This window comes from Nicotiana tomentosiformis, chromosome 3 (assembly GCF_000390325.3).
Source record: "Nicotiana tomentosiformis chromosome 3, ASM39032v3, whole genome shotgun sequence".
Classification (NCBI taxonomy): Eukaryota; Viridiplantae; Streptophyta; class Magnoliopsida; order Solanales; family Solanaceae; genus Nicotiana; species Nicotiana tomentosiformis.
In genome coordinates this window covers 3,040,416-3,062,604 of record NC_090814.1, presented here as the reverse complement: position 1 = coordinate 3,062,604, position 22,189 = coordinate 3,040,416, and positions in this window count along the sequence as shown.

Here is a 22,189-nt window from a genome sequence, read left to right as displayed (position 1 = left end):
AGACTTTGGATCTATCGTTCCCAGATTTGCTTCTGGAAATAGAGCTGATCCAGTGGGGCGGGCTTCATGATTTTTCATTAAAAGGGCATTATGTTGTTCAGCCACCAAAAGGCATGAAATTAACTCAGAATATTTCTTAAAGCCCTTTTCACGGTATTGCTGCTGTAACACCATATTTGAGGCATGAAAAGTGGAAAGAGTCTTTTCCAGCATGTACTCATCATTCATTGGTTCCCCACATAATTTTAGTTGGAAAATTATTCTATATACAGTAGAATTATATTCACTTATGGTCTTATAATCTTATAGCTGTAAGTGCATCCACTCACGACGAGCTCTTGACAGTTCCGTGGCCTTTAGGTGCTCATATCGTTCCTTCAAACTAGTCCATAATTGAAATGGATCTTTCAAGGTTAAATATTTACTTTTTAACCCTTCATCGAGATGATGGCGAAGGAAAATCATGGCTTTCGCCTTATCCCGACTTGATGCTTCATTTCCTTCTTTAATAGTGTCACCAAGACCTTTAGCGTCAAGGTGAATTTCAACATCAAGTACCCATGACAAATAGTTATTCCCAGAGATGTCAAGTGTCATAAATTCAAGCTTTGACAAATTCGACATAGTGAAAATTATCATAGAAATAAGTGAATTAGAATGACAAGAATTATTATCAATTCAGTGCAATACATAATCGTGTATTAATATTCTATATGTAAAATTATCAAACAAATAATTATGTGTAGTGCGATGATAAATTTGTATTTAATATTACCCATAAAAACTTTAGACATGTAAGTATATTTTCATAGAATAAATAAGTTGAATTAATATGTACTAGTATAATTTTGTTCTACTTAGAATACATTTCAATAAGCTAAGTAGGCATAAAACTAGATGATATCAATTATGACAAGTTTCAACATTCAATACGATTCATCTAATAGTTCAGTCGTTAATTTTAAAGTCATTAATTAGTTTGTATACTTAGGTGATAAATTTATTGAAGGCACACTTAAACCTTTTGAAAAATTTACAAGAATTCCTTCTAAATGGATATTCTGTTAGAGTATTTGGATGTGGGCTTAATTAGTCTAATTATTATCATTCAATTTTAATACTTATTTATTTATTTATTTATGTGTAGGATTAAACTTCTTCGTAGTTTATATAATGAAATAACAATTTAACCGAAACTTATTGTTTTCATACCAATGCAATTATTATAATCATATTCAAAACAAGTTATGCATATGGTAATTAAATTGCAGGTTAAAGAAGATCCTAATAGAAACGTTATAAACATAGGAATGTATACCTGAATCGGAAAAGAAACTGACTATCTCTTTTAGAAAGGAGATAAAATTTGGATGAAGCAGATAACCTCAGTTGGTTAGAACCTCGTGCTGATAACGTGTTAAGAAATGAGAGAAAAATAGAACAATATAGTAATGGAGACAAGATATATAGGAAGAGAATATAGAAATTATCTTATAGTGTGTTTCTTGTGTGTACTTCCATGGACAAAGAATGTCCTATTTATAGTACACAAGATAACACCTAAAGTTCATCAGATACATCTTAAGAATTAATAGGTACATCTATCTAAGTAATACATTGAATAATATGTATGGATGGATTAAATGAACATCCATATACATTCACTTTATTTCATAACACAATGTAGATTTTTCTTACACCTGAAAATTTAATTTATTTACTTATATTTTATTGCCAAAAGGTTCGGGTATTATTTGAATTTATCAATAATATTTTGAATGTTATATAAATACCCTCACATTACCTCTATTCTTCTCTTTTATATATTTTTTTATTATGTTAAGATTAGCTTTAAGCCATTTAATGCTTTACCTCTAATCCAAATAATTAACCGAATGTTAACCTCCAAACTAAGCTCCAGAAAAATGAGGTTTTTTAACAATTAAAATTTAAAATGTTGTTAGTGTAGATAACTTCATTCAATTACATCCATTAATTATGTTTCCTTTTCTAAGTCTTAAGTATTAGCTTTGTCCTATACCAAGTGACTTGTTTTTAGCTTGTCACTTGGCTTAACCACATTGCAACATACACACACACACATACACACACTACTCGTCGAGGTAGTTGTATGGGGTAAAATTAACGAATGACAGATGGACGGTCGTCGAGTTGACACGTGACAGTAAAGGCGGGTAAGATATGAGTCAGCAAATAATTGACAAGGTGTATAAGCATGTGACCGATATTGTATGAGTTCCGAAGATATTAAAATCGGTGAGGAAAATTTGAAAGCATGTACCGGTTGAAGATTGCAGCATTAAAGGAGTAGCCATTACAGAAAATCATAATATTTACTCTCAATTGTTATGCAGCCATCAAGAAGGGTCTTTATTCACCTTAAAGAAGAGCCCTTAATTTAGCTATAAATAGAAAAATTTGTAGTCATTGAAGGACGTGAAATATTTGTATGAAAAAGGTTAATATCACTATTTTATTCTGCTAACATTATTTTGTTGGTACTTAGTTCTTAATATTGTTCTTGCTTCCTGTAACGATATGACCGGTCGTTTTGCTTCGTAGGTCTCCGTTCCCCTAAATAAGACTCCCCGTATATACTTTTACTATTTTATTACTTACGGGGGTAGTTAGTTCAAGACTTAGAAGGGTTCGGGTTGAAATCAGAACGCTTAGTTCCTTAGTTGGCTTTTAAAAGGTTAAGTTTGACTTTGGTCAACATTTTGAGTAAACAACCTCAGAACCGGGATTTGACGGTTCCAATAGGTTCGTATGATAATTTTAGACTTGGGTGTATGTTCGAATCGGGTTTTAGATGACCCGCGAGCGTTTCAACGCTTAAGGTTGAAAGTTTGCTTATTGAAGGTTTAAAAGTTATTTAAATTTGGTTTGCAGTAGGTTTTGGTGTTATCGAGATCTGTTTGAGATTTCGAGCATGAAAATAGTTCCGTATGGTAATTTGAGACTTGCATGCAAAATTTGGAGTCATTCCGAGTAGTTTATGTATGTTTCGACGCGTTCAGAGTAAGTTGGAAGAACTTGAAGTTCACAAGTTGATTCAATTTGGTTTGGGGTAACCCTGGCAAGTGGGCCGGTCCAGGATCGGGACCGGCCCAGGATCACGGCTCATATAGGTAGTGGGCCTAAACGGTCCTAACCGTTTAAGACCGGGACCGGGGGAGGTGGGCTTGGCAAGTGGGCCGGCCCTTTGCACGAGGCCCGCGAAACCGGACCGTTTGGGACCGGGACCGAACCGGTCCTAGCGGGCCTAAACGGTCCCAAACGGTCCCAACGGCTCTAATTTTATTTTTTTAAAAATCTGCCCGTTGGGGCATTTAAAATGTAGCCGTTTTCTCTGCTAAAATAGTCGTTGGCTATTTACAAAATAGCCATTTAACCCCCCAACTTTGTTTTAACCCCAAACTTTTTATAATTATACTTTTTTTCTATTTTTAACTATAAATACCCCCTCATTCTTTTTTTTTTCTCACAAAATCATCAATCTCTCTCTAATTATTTTCTATAATTGCTTATTTTATTGTTACAATTTGTGAAAAATTGTGAAGTTGGTGAATTGAAGTCTTCAACAATAATTAATTTTTGACAAGTTGTTCGTCAATTCAGTAAACTCGTTCCAACTCTTAAGTTTTAATATTATATTTTTGTTTGTTTTATTTACTTTGTATTGCTTGATTAATTAAGATGGCTTATTCCTTAAAAAAATATTTAATAAAAATAAGGAAAAATCCAAGAGTGGTGAATCTAGTGGCCAATCTGTTCCTCCTCCACTTCTCCCGACTCCCCGACCCAAACATGTTACCCGTCCTACACCTGTTTTTCTTGATAGCGATAATAGTTTATTATAATTTATCGAGAGTCAATTTTTCCATAATATTGCACCCGGTGAATAATTAAACAATGAATATATGAATGCTCTTTATGGTAATCCAACTATTGATGAAAATGATGATGAAGAAATAGATTTTGATGAAACTCAACAGGATGACGATACATCCACTAGTCCTGCTCCTGAAGTTAACTCAACTAATAATAATTCAAATGATGCCCCGTTTGACCCTCCTGTTACTGCCCCTACGTTTTCTAGACAACCTTCTAAACGGTCAAAAATATTTATTGTTTGGCCATTTTTTACTCAACTAAGAGAAAAAAATAGGGCTAAGTGTAAAACTTGTGGCAAAAAATTAATTTTTAAATATGTTGGAGGTCGGGGGGGGGGGGGAGGGAGGGTTGACTAGACACATATTGCTACACCCTCAAGATAAAGCTAGATACTTTCGTATGAAAGATTTGACTGAGGGGACAAGTGTACCTAGTGAGGCTGACCTTAGTACCGGGTCAAATCAATTTCAACCGGGAATTAACACTATTACTGGTGGTATTTTATATTATGATCCAAAAAATGATCGGGAAGAGTTGACAAAAATGGTTATTGTTATGTGCTTACCCTATAGTTTTCCTTCTAACCCTCACTTTGTGCATTATATTAAAAAAAGTTTATAATCCTACTTATAAAGGATTTCCTCGCACAACTGTAAAGAGCGATATTTATAAATATAAACATGAATATGAACAATATTTACACTATTTATTTACTCATATAAATTATCGTGTTGCTATTACAACTGATATTGGTAGAAGCGGTAATGACTGTGATTACCTTACTGTTATCAGTCATTGGATTGATGAGGATTGGATAATGCAAACGCGCATTATTGCTTATAGAATAATTAATTCACGTCACACATGGCAGTTTATTTCTAGAACAGTTACGAATATTTGTAGATATTTTTGCATTAGTGATAAAATAATGCCAGTTTTAATGGATAATGTTACTAGTAACACAAATGATGTAGCCTTGCTTACCACTACACTAAGTCCTGCATTTAGTAACATTTTTCATGTTAGATGTATTTGTCATATTTACCATTTAATTGTAAGTGATGGTATGTGAATTTTAAATGTTAAAATTGAAAAGGTTAAAATAGCTCTTAACTGGCTTTTGTATTCAAACCGTAGAAGTAAACTTAGAGAATATTTTAAAAGATGGGATGAATTTGGCCTAAGAGAAAGAAAGATTCCTAAACCTTGTCCAACTAGATGGAATTATATGTATGAAAATTTAGTTGTTGCATATGAATATAGAAACCCCATAAACTCAACGTTTAATGCTCATGTAAGTGATGATGATGAGCACCTTACAAATGCGGATTGGGCTAATGTTAAAATACTTGTAGATATTTTAGAAAAATTTTATATTGCTACAAATAAATTTTCTGGGCAATATTATCCTACTATTTCTAACTGTTTAGTTTATATTGCAAAACTTGTAAATTTGTTTGATCATTTTTCAGAGGGTGGGGAAATTTATCAACTTGCTATTGATTCTATGAGAAAAAAGTTTAAAAAATATTTTTTCCCTATTCCCGCTATTTATGGTGTTGCTGCCTTGTTAAATCCTACTATGAAATTTGGAGGTCCTCAATTTTGGTATGAAACTGTTTATAATGGTTTAGCACTTGAAGATGAGGAGTTGTCTAAACTTCCGGACGCAATAGCCTCAATTAAAATAAATGTTCAAACTATTTATAATGCTTATCAAGTTGCATTAGATCATGCTAGACCAAATATTCCAACTCCTTCTTCTTCTAATTCTCAATCATCTAAAAGAACTGCGGGAGTAAGAGCACTTAGTGCTTGGGCGGGGTTCAGTGGTTCTCAAGGTTCTATTACTAATGATTTTTCACAATTAAATGAGCTTGAAGTTTATTTGTCATAGAGAATTGAGGAAGTGAATCCCGACGGCTCTTTTAATATTTTGGAATAGTGGAAGGACAAAGAAAAATACTTTCCGATTCTTTCAAGGATGACCCAAGATATTTTAACTATTCAAGTTTCAACAGTGGCATCGGAGAGTGCTTTCAGTCAAGCAAGACTTCAATTCGGTGATTATAGAGCATCTATGAGGGAGAGCTTGGAAAAATCAGTACTTTTCAGAGATTGGATCTGTTCGGAAAGAAGAAATTTTAGACTTGCTGAATCACAACCAGAGGTAGACGAAGCTTACGAAGAAATACTAGCTGAACTTGCGGAGGATGCTGCTTCGCCCAGAAGTGGTGATGACCAAGCTTATTTTCCGCCACCACCAACGAAAATTCCTCCGGACCTTGAAGGATTTATGAAATTTGTAAGTGATATCATGTAACTTGTATGAACAAAAATTAATATGTAACTTGTATTTTGACACATCTTGATTAGTTTCTTTTTCTTCTCAATGGTGGTATTAACATCTTGTTGTGCTCATTTCATAGGGGGAGGAAGACTAAGAAATATATTGCCATATTTTTTTTAATGCTATAATAAAATTATAACGCATTGCTTTGAATATCTCTTTACAATATTTTTGTCTTTAAATTTGAATTAAAAAATTTAGGTCACAATTCTATAATATAATTTATAAGGAATTGCCTTAGATATTTTTATTATCTTTTTTTCTCTAACTTCTACAAATGTTTTAAAAAAAAAAAAGTATCCATTGGGCCCACTTAGCCCGGGATCGGCCCACTTAGCCCGGGACCATTAGTTCGTGGGCCCGATTCCAACAAAAAGCCCGCGAAGCCCGGGCCCACATAGGCCCATTTAAGTTGGGACTGAGCCCACTTAGGACCGGCCCATGAAGCCCACTTAGGACCGGCCCCGGCCCGCATGCCAGCCTTAGTTTGGGGTGTGATTCTTAGTTTTGGTGTTATTTTCCATGTTCCGAGGGTTCGAGAGAGTCTGTCTCATGTTTACGGACTTGTTGGTATGTTTAGGCGAGGCCTCGGGAGTCTCGGGTGTCATTCGGGCAATGCGCGGATTGAGCATGGACTCAAAAGGGCTGCTAGTGCACCAGATTTGGTGTGCCCGCACCTGCGACCCGCAGATGCGTGCATTTGGCCGCAGAAGCGGCCTTGGAACATTTGGACAGTGGTACGCAGAAGCGAAGGGGTGTGCGCAGAAGCGACCTTATTGGTATGTTTGGGCGAGGCCTTGGGGGTCTCGGGTGTCATCCAGGCAATGCGCGGATTGAGCATGGACTCAAAAGGGCTGCTAGTGCACCTGATTTGGTGTGCCTGCACCTGCGACCCGCAGCTGCGTGCATTTGGCCGCAGAAGCGGCCTTGGAACATTTGGCCAGTGGTCCTCATAAGCGGCCTCGCTTCTGCGATGAAGAGACGCAGGTGCGCAAAGGCCGCAGATGCGCTTGGCATCCGCAGAAGCGGCCAACACTGGTCCTGTGGAATTTCGTAGAAGCGGACCTATTTCCGTAGAAGTGGTACTGCAGGTGCGGCCCAGGGACCGCAGGTGCGAAAGTCCCGTTGAGCAGAACCTTCATTTAAGTCGGGACTTAGCTATTTTGAGTTCATTTATTGCATTCTTTGGGCAATATTTGGAGCTCTTAGAGAGGTGTTTTCACTAACTATTTGGAGGTAAGTAATTTCTATCCAATGTGAGTTAAATACATAGATTATGGGTAGATTTTAGCATGTAAATTTGTGAAAATTGTGGGTTTAGATGAAAAACCTAGGTTTTGATAAAAATGAGATTTAACCATGAAAATGGTTATGGAATGGAGTGAAAATTATATATTTGAGTTCGTAAGATTTTGTGTAACAAATTTATTCAAAAATTTCTGGAATCCAAGCATGTGGGCCCGGGAATGAATTTTAGGAATCCTTCAATTGGGGTTGGGTAACCACTCTAATAGTTAGAATAAGAACTTTTCAACATATATTGATTGATTTATACAATATTTGACTAGTTTCGGATTTGTTCGGCACCGAGTTGAGGCTTTAGAGGGAATTTGAGGCCAAAAAGTGAGCTTTGAGACGAGGTAAGTCTCTTGTCTAACCTTGTAATAGGAAATTTACCCCATAGGCGATTTGAATTAATGTTTGCTTCTAATGGTGGGGGCTACATACGTACGAGGTGATGAGGGTCCGTGCGTAGCTACTAATTATGCTTATGTCCGGGTAGTTTTAGGACCCAAATCATGAATTATTTGAAATGTTTGCACCCTACTTTTTAATTAAAGTGCCTAAATTATATTAGAACTTGTTAGAGGAATGGTTCAAGACCGTTAATGGAATTTATATTACATTGTGTATTAGCCTTTAATAACGTTTAAGTCAAATGATTATAAAGTATCCTCTCTTCTTGTGGAGCGGGACGAACGCCTCGACAGTAGATAAATGCATCTATGGTTTGTGCCGCTCGACCCTCGGTAGTGTACACATTATTCAGGATTGGGCCGTACGACCTCAGTATAATCGTACGTGATAATACTCAGAGTTTAATTGTACATTTGATATCATTTCATGGCTTAAGAAGTCGAAATCATATATGACTGAATTAATGTGGGAATTTCCATGTGTGAAAGAATTATTTATTTACTGCTTGTTAATGAGTTATTATTATTACCATCTATATAACCCATGCTTATTTAGAAATTTTGTATTGCTATTGTTAGCTCATAGTAAGTGTCAATGTCGACCTCTCATCACTATTTCTTCGAGGTTAGACTTGATACTTACTAGGTACATATTGTTTATGTACTCACGCTACACTTCTGCACTAATCGTGCGGGATTTGAGGCAGGTGCATCTAGCGGTACTATCGACGTGCATCCCAGACATATCGAGGCCTAGTGGTGAGCTGCTTCCTGAGCCATTCCGCAGCAGCCAGGCCACTATGGCCTGAGAGGTTGAGATGGGGACTTCTTACGAGCTAGTTGTAGAGATAGCTCGGAGGATCGAGGGTACACGTTAGCATGGTCAGCAGCAGGCTACGAGGGATAAGCGTTTCCGGTATTCTGTTCAGTTTAGTGGTGTTCCGGTTGAGGGCAGGGGGAAGTTTGTGAGGGTTCAGTCTAGCAGGCCCACATATCCAGCATCGCCGCCTCCTCGGGGTGCTTCGGTATGACCCTATTTCAGCGCCATGCTAGAGAGTTCCTACAGCCCACCAACTATTCAGGGTTCCTCCAGTGGGTATTCAGGCCATCAGGGTGAGACTTTAGGCCAGTAGTCTACCGTGCCGAGACATTGTTTTGAGTACGGGGATCTCAGTCATGTGCGGAGTTCTGCCCCAAGCTTCGGGGAAAGGCAGAACAGCAGGGTCAGCAACCTATGATTACAGCACCAACTGCCCCACCAGTCGTCCGGCTGCCTAAAGGCGGAGAGCAGGTGGGTAGGGGACGTCCTAGAGGTGGAGGCCAATCGGGTGGAGGCCAGCCAAGTGGCGCTCCAACTAGGTTCTATGCTTTTCCGGCCAGACCAGATGCAGTGGCCTCAGATGCCATGATCATAGGTATTATTTCTATCTTCGATAGGATGCTTCAGTACTATTTGATCCACGGTCTATATATTCGTATGTTTCATCTCTGTTTGCTCATTTCTTGGGTGTTACTCATGAGTCCTTGGGTACTCCTGTCTATGTGTCCACTCCTGTGGGTGATTTTGTTGTTATGGATCGGATCTACCGGTCCTTCATTATTACATTCTGTGGTTATGAGACTAGAGCGGATCTTCTGTTGCTTGATATGATCGACTTTGAGGTCATCCTTGGCATGGACTAGTTTTCTATGTATCACGCCATCCTTGATTGCCATGCCAAGACTGTTACCTTGGAGATGCCAGAGCTGCTTATATTGGAGTGGAAGGGATCGTCTGTCAGTACATCTAGTCGGGTTGTTTCTTTTCTGAAGGCTCAACACATGGTCGAGAAGGGTTGCTTGGCTGATCTAGCTTATGTTCGAGATACTACTGCAGAGACCCCGACTATTGATTCAGTGCCCGTAGTCCGGGTGTTTTCCGATATGTTTCCTTCTGATCTTCTAGGCATGCCACCAGATCGTGATATAGATTTCTGTATTGACTTGGCTCTAGGTACTCAGCCTATATCTATTCCACCATACCGTATGGCTCCGTAAGAGTTGAAAGGGTTGAAAGAACAACTTGAGGAGTTTCTAGCAAAGGGGTTTATCATACCGAGTGTACCGCCTTGGGGTGCACCAGTGTTATTTGTGATGAAGAAAGATGGGACCATGCGGATGTACTTTGATTACCGCTAGTTGAACAAGGTTACCATCAATAACAAGTACCCGTTACCACGTATTGATGCTTTGCTTGACCAGTTGCAGGGTGCCAGGGTGTTCTCTAAGATCGACTTGAGATCGGGGTACCATCAGTTAAAGATTCGTGATTCGGATGTTCCGAAGATGACTTTTCGGACTAGATATGGCCATTATGAGTTTCTAGTGATGTCTTTTGGTTTGACTAATACCCCGACGTCGTTTATGGATTTGATAAACAGAGTGTTCAGGCCATATGTTGATTCGTTTGTCATTGTCTTCATTGATGACATTTTGATCTACTCGCATAGCATAGAGGAGCACGAGCAGTATTTGAGAGTGGTAATTCAGACCTTGTGGGAACAAAAACTATATGCTAAGTTCTCCAAGTGTGAGTTTTGGCTAGATTCTATAGCATTCTTGGGGCATGTTGTATCAGGCGAGGGTATTAAGGTTGATCCCAATAAGATTGAGGCAGTTCAGAGTTGGCCTCGTCCTACAACAGCGACCGAGATCAGGAGCTTTCTAGGGTTAGCGGGTTATTATCGTCGGTTTGTGGAGGGATTCTCATCCATTGCAGCACCTTTGACTAGATTGACCCAGAAGGGTGCTCCATTCCGATGGTCCGACGATTGTGAGGTGAGCTTTCAGAAGCTCAAGACCGTACTAACTTTAGCACCAGTGTTAGTGTTACCTTCCGGTTCAGGGATGTATATTGTGTATTGCGACGCTTCACGCATTGGTTTGGGTTGTGTATTGATGCAGGAGGGGCGAGTTATAACATATGCTTCATGTCAGTTGAAGCCCCATGAGAAGAATTACCCTGTGCATGATTTGGAGTTGGTCGCGATTGTTCATGCTCTTAAGATCTGGAGGCATTATCTTTATGGGGTGTCTTGTGAGGTTTACACCGATCATCGTAGCTTGTAGCATTTGTTCAAGCAGATGGATATCAATTTGAGTCAGCGCAGGTGGCTTGAGTTACTAAAAGAATATGATATTACCATCATTTATCATTCGGGAAAGGCGAATGTAGTTGCAGGTGCCTTGAGCAGAAAGGCAGAGAGTATGGGTAGTTTGGCATTCATTTCATTGGAGGAGAGGCCACTAGCTTTGGACATTCAGTCCTTGGCTAACAGACTTGTGAGTCTGGATATTTCAGAGCCCAGCCGAGTCCTTGCATCCGTCGTTGCTTAGTCCTCACCATTCGAGCAGATCAAGGCTCGCCAGTTTAATGATCCGCACTTGTTGGTTCTCAGATAGACGGTAATATAGGGTGGTGCCAAGGAAGTTACTATCGGCGAGGATGGTGTTCTATGACTCGAGGGTCGCCTATGTGTTCCTAATGTTGATGGCTTGAGGGAGAAGATCCTAGAGGAGGCACACAATTCTTGGTTTTCTATTCATCCAGGTGCTACAAAGATGTATCGCGACCTGAGGCAGCATTATTGGTGGCAGCGGATGAAGAAGGACATAGTTGAGTATGTGGCGAGGTGCCTAAATTGCCAAGAGGTCAAGTATGAGCATCATAGACCGGGTGGCATACTTCAACATACCCGAGTGGAAATGGGAGCGCATTACTATGGATTTCGTAGTTGGGTTTCTGTGGACCTTGCGGAAGTTTGATACAGTTTGGGTCATTGTTGATAGGTGGACCAAGTCGGCACACTTTATTCCGGTTGTGACCACTTATTCTTTAGAGAGGTTGGCCCAGATTTATATTCAGGAGATTGTTTGGTTGCATGGTGTGCCTGTCTCCATTATATTAGATAGAGGACATCATTTTACTTTGCATTTTTGGAGAGTAGTACAGAGTGAGTTGGGGACCCGTGTAGAGCTCAGCACAGCCTTTCATCAGCAGACCAACGGGCAGTCGGAGCGGACAGTTCAGATTTTGGAGGATATGCTCAAAGCATGTGTGATGGACTTCGGAGGGCAGTAGGACCGATTCTTGCCTTTGGCCGAGTTTGCTTACAACAACAGTTATTAGTCCAGCATCGAGATGGATCCATTTGAGTCTTTATATGGTTGGCAATGTCGTTCGCCCATCGGATGGTTTGAGCCCGACGAGGCGAATTTATATGGTACTGATTGGGTAAGGGATGCCTTGGAAAAGGTAAAGTTGATCCAGGAGCGATTTCGCACTGCACAGTACAGACAGAAGAGTTACATGAATCAGAAGGTGCGTTGATTTATCTTTTATGATGGGCGAGACGATTCTCTTGAAGGTCTCGCCAATGAAGGGGATCATGAGGTTCAGAAAGAAGGGCAAGTTGAGCCCAAGGTTTATAGGTCTGTTCGAGGTGTTGAGATGAGTTGGGGAGGTTGCTTATAAGCTTGCTTTGCCTCCCAGTATATCGGGAGTTCACCTAGTTTTCCACGTGTCTATGCTCCGGAGGTATCATGCCGACCAGTCGCATGTGTTGGACTACAACGCGGTTCAGTTAGATGAGAGCCTAGGTTATGAGGAGGAGCCAGTTGCCATTGTTGACAGACAGGTTCGCCAGTTGAGGTCTAAGAAGATTTCTACAGTAAAGGTTCAGTGGAGGGGTCAACCAGTCGAGGAGGCAACTTGGGAGACCTAGGAGGACATGCAGAGTAGATATTCAACACTCTAGGTATGATTCTAGACTCGTTCGAGGACGAACGTTTGTTTAAGAGGTGGAGAATGTAACGACCCGACCGGTCGTTTTGCTTCCTAGGTCCCCGTTCCACTAAATAAGACTCCCCGTATGTACTTTTACTGTTTTATGACTTGCGGGGATGGTTAGTTCGGGATTGGAAGGGTTCGGGTTGAAATCGGAATGCTTAGTTCCTTAGTTGGCTTTTAAAAGGTTAAGTTTGACTTTGGTCAACATTTTGAGTAAACGACCTCGGAACTGGGATTTGACAGTTCCAATAGGTTCGTATGGTAATTTTGGACTTGGGCGTATGTTCGGATCGGGTTTTGGATAACCCGGGAGCGTTTCGGTGGTTGAAAGTTTGCTTATTAAATGTTTAAAAGTTCTTTAAATTTGGTTTGGAGTAGGTTTGGGTGTTATCGATGTCCGTTTGGGATTCCGAGCCTGGGACTAGTTCCGTATGGTGATTTGAGACTTGCACGCAAAATTTGGAGTCAATCTGAGTAGTTTATGTATGTTTCGGCGCGTTCGGAGTAAGTTGGAAAAACTTGAAGTTCACAAGTTGATTCAATTTGGTTTGGGGTGTGATTATTAGTTTTGGTATTGTTTTACGCATTTTGAGGGTTCGAGCAAGTCCGTCTCATATTTACGAACTTGTTAGTATGTTTAGGCAAGGCCTCGGGAGCCTCGGGTATCATTCGGGCAATGCGCGGATTGAGCTTGGACTCAAAAGGATTGTTGGTGCACCAGATCTGGTGTGCCCACACTTGCGAGCTTTTAGCCGCAGATGCGACCCCTCAGATGCATGTATTTGGCCGCAGAAGCGGCCTTGGAACATTTGGCTAGTGGTCCGCAGAAGCAAAGAGGTGTGCGCAGAAGCGGCCTCGCTTCTATGATGAAGAGACGCAGGTGTGCAAAGGCCGCAGATGCGCTTGGCATCCGCAGAAGCGGGTTCCCGTCCGTAGAAGCGGACAACACTGGGCCTATGGAATTTCTTAGAAGCGGACCTATTTTCGCGGAAGTGGTACTGCATGTGCGGCCCAGGGACCGCAGGTGCGAAAGTCTTGTTGGGCAGAACCTTCATTTAAGTCGGGACTCAACTATTTTGAGTTCATTTATTGCATTCTTTGGGCACGTTTTGGAGCTCTTAGAGGGGTGTTTTCACTAGCTATTTGGAGGTAAGTAATTTCTATCCAATGTGAGTTAAATACATAGATTATGGGTAGATTTTAATATGTAAATTTTTGAAAATTATGGGTTTATATGAAAAACCTAGATTTTGATAAAAATGGGATTTAACCACGAAAATGGTTATGGAATGGAGTGAAAATTATATATTTGAGTTCGTGAGGTTATGGGTAACAAATATCTTCAAACATTTCTGGAATCCAGGCACGTGGGCCCGGGAAAGAATTTTAGGAATCCTTCAATTGGGGTTGGGTAATCACTCTAATAGTTAGAATATGAACTTATGAACATATATTGATTGATTTATACAACATTTGACTAGTTTCGGATTTGTTCGGCACCGAGTTAAGGCTTTAGAGGGAACTTAAGGCCGAAAAATGAGCTTTGAGACGAGGTAAGTCTCTTGTCTAACCTTGTAAGAGGGAGTTTACCCCATAGGTGATTTGAATTAATGTTTGCTACTAATGGTGGGCGCTACGTACGTAAGAGGTGACGAGGGTCCGTGCGTAGCTACTAATTATGCTTATGTCCGGGTTGTTTTAGGACCTAAATCATGAATTATTTGAAATGTTTCCACCCTACTTGTTAATTAAAGTGCCTAAATTATATTAGAACTTGTTAGAGGAATGGTGAAAGATCGTTAATGGAATTTGTATTACATTGTGTATTAGCCTTTAATAACGTTTAAGTCAAATGCTTATAAAGTATCCTCTCTTCTTGTGGAGCGGGTCGAACGCCTCGGCAGTAGATAGATGCATTTATGGTTCGTGCCACTCAACCCTCGGTAGTGTACACATTATTCTAGATTGGGCCGTACGACCTCGGCATAATCGTGCGTGATAATACTCGGAGTTTAATTGTACATTTGATATCATTTCATGGCTTGAGAAGTCGAAATCATATATGACTGAATTAATGTGGGAATTTCCATGTGTGAAAGTGTCACGACCCCAAATCCACTAGTCATGATGGCACCTAACCCAATCCGCTAGGTAAGCCACTAATAACCATCCAATTTCAATAATATTAATAAGATAATTGAACAAAAGGAATTATCTGAATCTTATATATTTCCCCCAAGAACTAGTAGTACAAATCATGAGCTTCTAAGAATAGAGTTTACAAAGCAGAAATGAAATAAATACATAGTCTGTTTGAATAGTACATAAACAGAGTTTTACATATCTAAAGCTACCACAAACAAGAGGCAGCTACAGCCGGGACACAGGTACATCTTTAATCCAGCTCCCATCGAATACAACAACATCAGCAGCCAACATCTGCACGCAAGGTGCAAAAGTGTAGTATGAGTACAACCGACCCCATGTACTCAATAAGTGACAAACCTAACCTTAGGTTGAAAGTAGTTATGAGCTAACAAAAAAGGGGGTCGGGTCCAACACCAATATTTCACAACAGTTCATAACAGCATAATACAAGTAACAAACGAGTATCTCAGAAATAAAAGGCTCAGTTCATTCACAGTTCCAGAAAAATAGGCATTTCTTTTCAAGTATCTCAGTGAAAATCCAAATCTTTTACCGAAAAGCCAATATACGAGTAAGTTTGAAAACTATGATTTTTCCCAAAACTCCTTTCAACAAATAGTAAGATGTTTCATTTTCAAATAGCTTGAGGAAGGTACTTCTCTATGCCTACATGTCAAGATACAGGTAAAATCATAAATGTCCCCAAAACTGGGTAGCAGAAGGAAATGCACCTCTATGCATGTATCTCAAGTACGCATGTCAAATACAATGCATCTCGATGATGAGCTCATGTACTCACACTCTCAGAGTACCCAATCTCATTGCATTGCATTCTCTATCACTATGCTCAGCACACTCAAACACTTAGCGATGTACCATACCCGCTACGGCGTGCAACTCGATCCATATTTATAGTCGATTGCGCTCACTGGGGGTGTGCAGACTCCGAAGGGGCTCCTTTCAGCCCAAACGCTATATCGTTGTGGCGTACAACCTGATCCCACAAAATGTAATCCATATAACATGCTGCGGCGTGCAGCCCAATCCCAAAATATCAATATAACATGTTGCAGCGTGCAGCCCAGTCCCAAAATAGTAATATAACATGCTGCGGCGTGCAGCCCGATCCCAAAATATCAATCTCACTCAGGCCCTCGACCTCACTCAGTCATCACTCTCCAGTCTCACTCACGGGCTCACAATGCCATAAAACTAGCCCGACAACAATGATATAATATATCAATAAATAACTGAGACTGAGATATGATATGAATGCATTAATATGACTGAGTACAAAATATCAATAAAATCAGTGAGATGATAGTAAGAAACGACCACTATGGGTCCAAACAATATCGGCAAAATGCCTAAACATGATATCTAGCATGATTGACACCTTAACTACTTTATCACATAATGAAAACATAGTTATCAATAAAGTAGGACCACTATACAGTGCCATGGAGATAACAGAGTCCCAATTCACATGGTGCACACCCACACACCCGTCACCTAGCATGTGTGTCACCTCAATACCAATCACATAATACGTATTTCGGAGTTTTATACCCTCAGCACTAAGATTAGAAGAGTTACTTACCTCGAACAAGCCAATACCAATGTCGAGCAAGCCAAGCGGTGCTCAAAGATGCCATCACGCGCGTTCTGACCTCCGAACGGCTCGAAACTAACAAAAAATAACTCAAATACATCAAACAATGCTAAAGGAACCAATCCCGATCGAAAAAGATCAAATCTTAAATCAAAATCCCAAAATCGGCCAAAAGCCCAACCCGGACCCGCACCTCGAAACCCGACAAAATTTACAAAATCCAATAACCCATACAACTACGAGTCCAACCATACTAGTTTCACTCAAATCCGACTCCAATTCGATGTTCAAAACTCAAAAGTTTATATTATGAAACTTTAGGCCAAAACCTCCAATTTCTCTTTAAAATGCATCAACCAATTGCCAAAAATGAAGATAGATTCGTGGAATAAGATCAAAATCAAGTGTAGAATATTAACCCCAATCCTTGTGATGAAATTTGCTCCAAAAATCGCCTCAATCCGAGTCCCACATCTCAAAATATGACAAAAGAACCAAAAACCTCGATTTTCATAGCTTCTGCCCAGCACTTTCCATATTTGCGAACAAATAGTCGCATCTGCGGTAACTGTTTCACTTCTGCGACCACAACTAACTAGCTGGCCCCTCGCACCTGCGGAACAATTTTCGCTCCTGCGCACTCGCAGGTGCGACTGCTCCTCCGCATCTGCGATGACCTCCAGCCAAGCCTACTATGCTTCTGTGGCCAATTTTTCGCATCTGTGAACTCGCATCTGCGCCCACTCTTCCGCAGATGCGGAAACACCAGAACAAGAAATCTTCAGCAATGTAACATGAAATGAAAATGATCCGAACCTCGTTCAAAACTCATCCGAGCCACTCGGGACCCCATCCGAATATACTAACAAGTCCAATAATATAACACGGACCTACTCGAGGCCTCAAATCATGCATAACCACATCGAAACGACGAATCGTACCTCAAATCGAAATCTATGAACTTGAAACTTCAACTTCCACAACTGATGCCGAAACCTACCGAATTACGTCTGATTGACCTCAAATTTTACACACACGTTACATTTCACATTACAGACCCATTCTAATTTTCAGAATCGGATTCCGACCCCGATATCAAAAATTCCACTCCCGGTCAATCTTTCCAAAATTTTAACTTTCGCCATTTCGATCCAAATTCAACCACGGACCTCCAAATCATAATCCGGACTCGCTAAGTCCAAAATCAACCAACGGAGCTAATAGAACAATTAAAACTCCGTTCCGGGTTCAAATTCACAAAAAGTCAAACTTGGTCGACTCTTTCAAATTTAAAGGTTCTAGCTGAGAATCATTCTTTCAAATCAATTCCGAATAACCTGAAAACCAAAATCGACGATTCACATAAGTCATATTACATCATACAGAGCTACTCATGCCCTCAAATCGAGCGAAGTGTAAATGCTCAAAACGACCGGTCGGGTCATTACAGAAAGAATTATTTATTTACTGCTTGTTAATGAGTTATTATTATTACCATCTATATAACCCATGCTTATTTAGAACTTTTGTACTGCTATTGTTAGCCCATAGTAAGTGTCATTGTCAACCTCTCGTCACTACTTCTTCAAGGTTAAACTTGATACTTACTAGGTATATGTTGTTTAGGTACTCACGCTACACTTCTGCACTAATCGTGCAGGATCTGAGGCAGGTGCATCTGGCGGTACTATCGGCGTGCATCCCAGACATACCGAGGCCTGGTGAGCTGTCTCCTGAGCCATTCCGCATTACCTAGAGTCTCTCCTTTGCATTTATTTTTGTCTATTTACATTTCAAACAGTAGCTAGAGTTTTGTATAATCTATTAGTGCTCATACACTTGTGACACCAGGTTTTGGCACACACACTAGCAGACATATGGTTTTGGGTTATTCTATTGTTACGATTGCACTTAGCTGCTTTCGTCTCTTTATTTACAAATTTGCGGTTGTTAACCTTTTAATTAATGGAATTTAGTCACTTGAAAACTTATTAAAAGAGAAATAACATGGTTTAATTCACTGTTGGCTCGCCTAGCGGTAACGTTGGCGCCATCACGGCCTATAGGAGAATTGGGTCGTGACACTTCCGAAGAAATTCAATTCAATTCAAGGCCCAGGCTCATCTTTTCTTCAATCAATATTAATTTATTTACTTTTGCTCTTCATTACTTTATTTTTTCGGATCAATTTAATTCACGTATTTATAAACCTCGTTATAAATTCAACTGTACCATTTTACGGGTAAACAATAGCCATTAGTTATCGCATCCTTGCATTTTCGAAACTAAACTATTTTGTGCTTATTTGTTTCATTATTTTCTGTTGTAAATGACTTATGTAATATATAATTTGTTACTTATTAAAATTTTACTTCCATGTGAAAGTTAATCTCAGTTAGTCAATTTTAGATAGACATTAACTGTATATATCTAATTTAGTTAAAAATTAATTAAGAATCTTGTAATTTACTTATGTTCATTAATAATCTTGGAAAGTTAATCATCACTTAATCTGAAATTAATGTGTTGCCTATATTGTCTCTTTAAGTTACTTTATCTTTCCTTTTTTTTCCTTCCTTATATTTGTTTCTCAATTGTTCCTATAAATTGTTTACAACAGCTTAATCCTGACATCATCCATTAACACAATCTGAGTATTGAATTTCTTGGTGTTTTAATAAGAAATCATGAAGTACTTCTCAAGTATAGCTTTCTTCACATTTGCCCTCTTTAGTGTTCTCGGTAAGTTTCATATTCATTTATGTGATCTATTTAATTCGTCATTCGTGAGACCAGAATTCAACAAAAGATTTATGATATTTTAATAAAGGAAAAAGGCATAAATATCCCCCAACTCATGACTTAAGTTTTAGGGTGTTTATTATTCCGTGAATTATTTTAAAGTGGAATAAATATCTCCTTAAAATGTCATAATTAGATTTTTCTTGGGAGTTAAAACACACTTGCTTGTCATGAATGTATTTTGTTACTCCTTTTTTGTCTCTCATTATGTTTCTTATTTTAATTTAGTTACTCCCCGTCATAAATATCGTGAGAGACATCTAGTTAATTTTATTATTTAGGGGAATCATGGTACAATCTTTTAGCTTTCTAGTCTTTTAATATGTTTTTTACATTCTCACATTTATTTTATTTTTCTTACAAAACAATTAAGGCACTAAGACGAATGGAATATTAAACCAGTGCCATGTGTACATCCCATCAACCACAAAGCCTTGTGATGCACGAAATTGCAATAGCTTATGCATTAGCAAGTTCGGTAGCGGCCCTCCACCTCCTGGTATTCGCGGAGAATTTCAAATAGGGGATTGTGACCCTGATCAAAGTTGTGATTGTATTTTCTGTTGTGAAGATAAACCGTGTTGATCTCCGCTCAAGAATTCTCTCGTATGTAGAGGTGAATCTAAGATTTAAACTCTATGGGTTCAACTGTGTGACGATTGATATAATATTTTAATAAATGTAACGATTTTGTTGAAATCCGTGGAGTAAACATTATATATGACGGATTATATGTTTTCAATGGTAAAAGTAAGAAAAAGCCGTCATATTAAATAGGTTTATTCAATTTACAAAAATTGCATATGTGTTACAGATGTGATACTATGCCGCCTTAAATTTAAAAGGTATATAACGACGGACATTGTCAACTAACATTTCTTCTAATTTTAAAACAAAGATATTCCTTTTCTTCTTTTTTTAATTCACATAAGTAGATAACCGATTACAGATACAATCATACAAACATACCGTCATTATATATTCTGGCAAATAATTATTTCAATATAAGCGACGTACGGATCAATTTTAACTGATTTATCAAATCAAGAAAATAATATTTCAAAGATGGTGAAAATTTCTAATAGGCCGATTGGACTGTTCATTTATATTTCAATTCCTATAGGATTACGCTTAGTTTTGTTTTCTTTTCTGTCAGTTTAAAATTTAAATTATAACACACAACAATTGCAAGTTGGCCAATTCTTAAATTTTTACGATTGGGCTATGGACTATAAAAGATTAGGGTTTGTTTGAAGTGACCCCACATTCATGCTCCTGGTAGACAGAGTTCGGAATCAAAGTGTGATTTTTTTATGGACTCAAACAACCATAATATGTGAAAAAAAGACTAGGCACCATAACATGTATAGCGCGGTTATTCACCGCGCTATACCTTAACGGCACGTTTGTCCGTTAAGGTATAGCGCGGTCAATAACCGCGCTATACATAAAAGTTGGGCCCATCAATATTTCTTGTATTGAATTAACTAACACATCAATAATTCATAAGGTATAGCGCAGTTGATAAGCGCGCTATACATAAAAGTTGGGCCCACCAATAATTCTTTTGGACTTAACTGACACACCAATAGTTCATAGGGGTATAGCGCGCATATTTAAGGCACTATACATCAAATAATTGTACCATCCGGACTGATTTTTTCCTTATTTAAAGAGTTTCGGAATTTTATAAAAATCCATTCAGGATCCTACAAGTCTTCCAAAATATTTGTTCGTTAAGTTATTTTGCATTTTGTCATAATGTCTAAAAAGCGAAGAATTAGGGTTTCATTATATTGGGGGGAGGGGAGGGGGGAGGGGAGGGATGAGGTTGTGGTGGAGAATAACTCAGTACGCTATAGTTTTTCTCCATAATGTCATGTTAAGTTGCCACTTACAATGGAGTATGATATATTGGTATCGTTGTTATGTAAAAAAATGAGTGTGAACAAACGTTCGGTGAATATTAAAGTAACCGGAAGATATTCGTATTCTGTTACTTCGCAAGGGTTGCTGGTTATGTTGCGTTTAACATCGAAGACGATGAAACTCTCAAAATTTTTTTGAGAACTCTGGAGGAACACCGGGAATTTCTTGTGATAAAAATATTGAAAATGTACGTCACGGCTGAAGACGTTTGCAATAATGAGGTTCCGAAAAGTAGGGATATATCTCAATCATCGGGTGGTTATTTTGGAGCAGTTTTAGCTGAACAGGTTCCGGGTTAAAGAGTTTGGCCTGATCTAAACTTATCTCCACGGGAGAATGAGGTGCGAGGAAATAATTTCTCCCCAAGTTTACATAATCCACAAGCCGAGTGGTAAACTTTAATTTTTTCTCCGTGTTATGATATTTATTTTTATGTATTGAATTTGTATTAACACTCATATATTCCCCAGGGGGTACCAGCCAGATATGAATTTTATAAGTTATGAACCAACGGCCAATTAGAATATGCCTAGTTTTGGTGTGTTGGATTATGGTGGTCCATCAGGGAATCACCATCAACAAGATAATGTGCATCATGAAATATCAACACACTATGATTTGTAAGTTTATAAAGTTTATATGTAAAGTTTGGATCAATTTGAGAAACTCATTATTTTATTGGTTGTGCAGTGAAAACGAGCAACTTGAAGGTCATGTCCTTACTCAATTGCCCGAAGATGACATATTTAATCAGGATCTGGCAGATGCGCAGAGTCAGGAAGAGAATAGTGATTATGACAATAATGCTGATGAGTCTGGAGATGACACACCCTTCCCTGATGAGAGTGATGACGATGAGGACGAGAATGCTAAACCTGATTTGACGAGGGAGCATGCTCTACCTC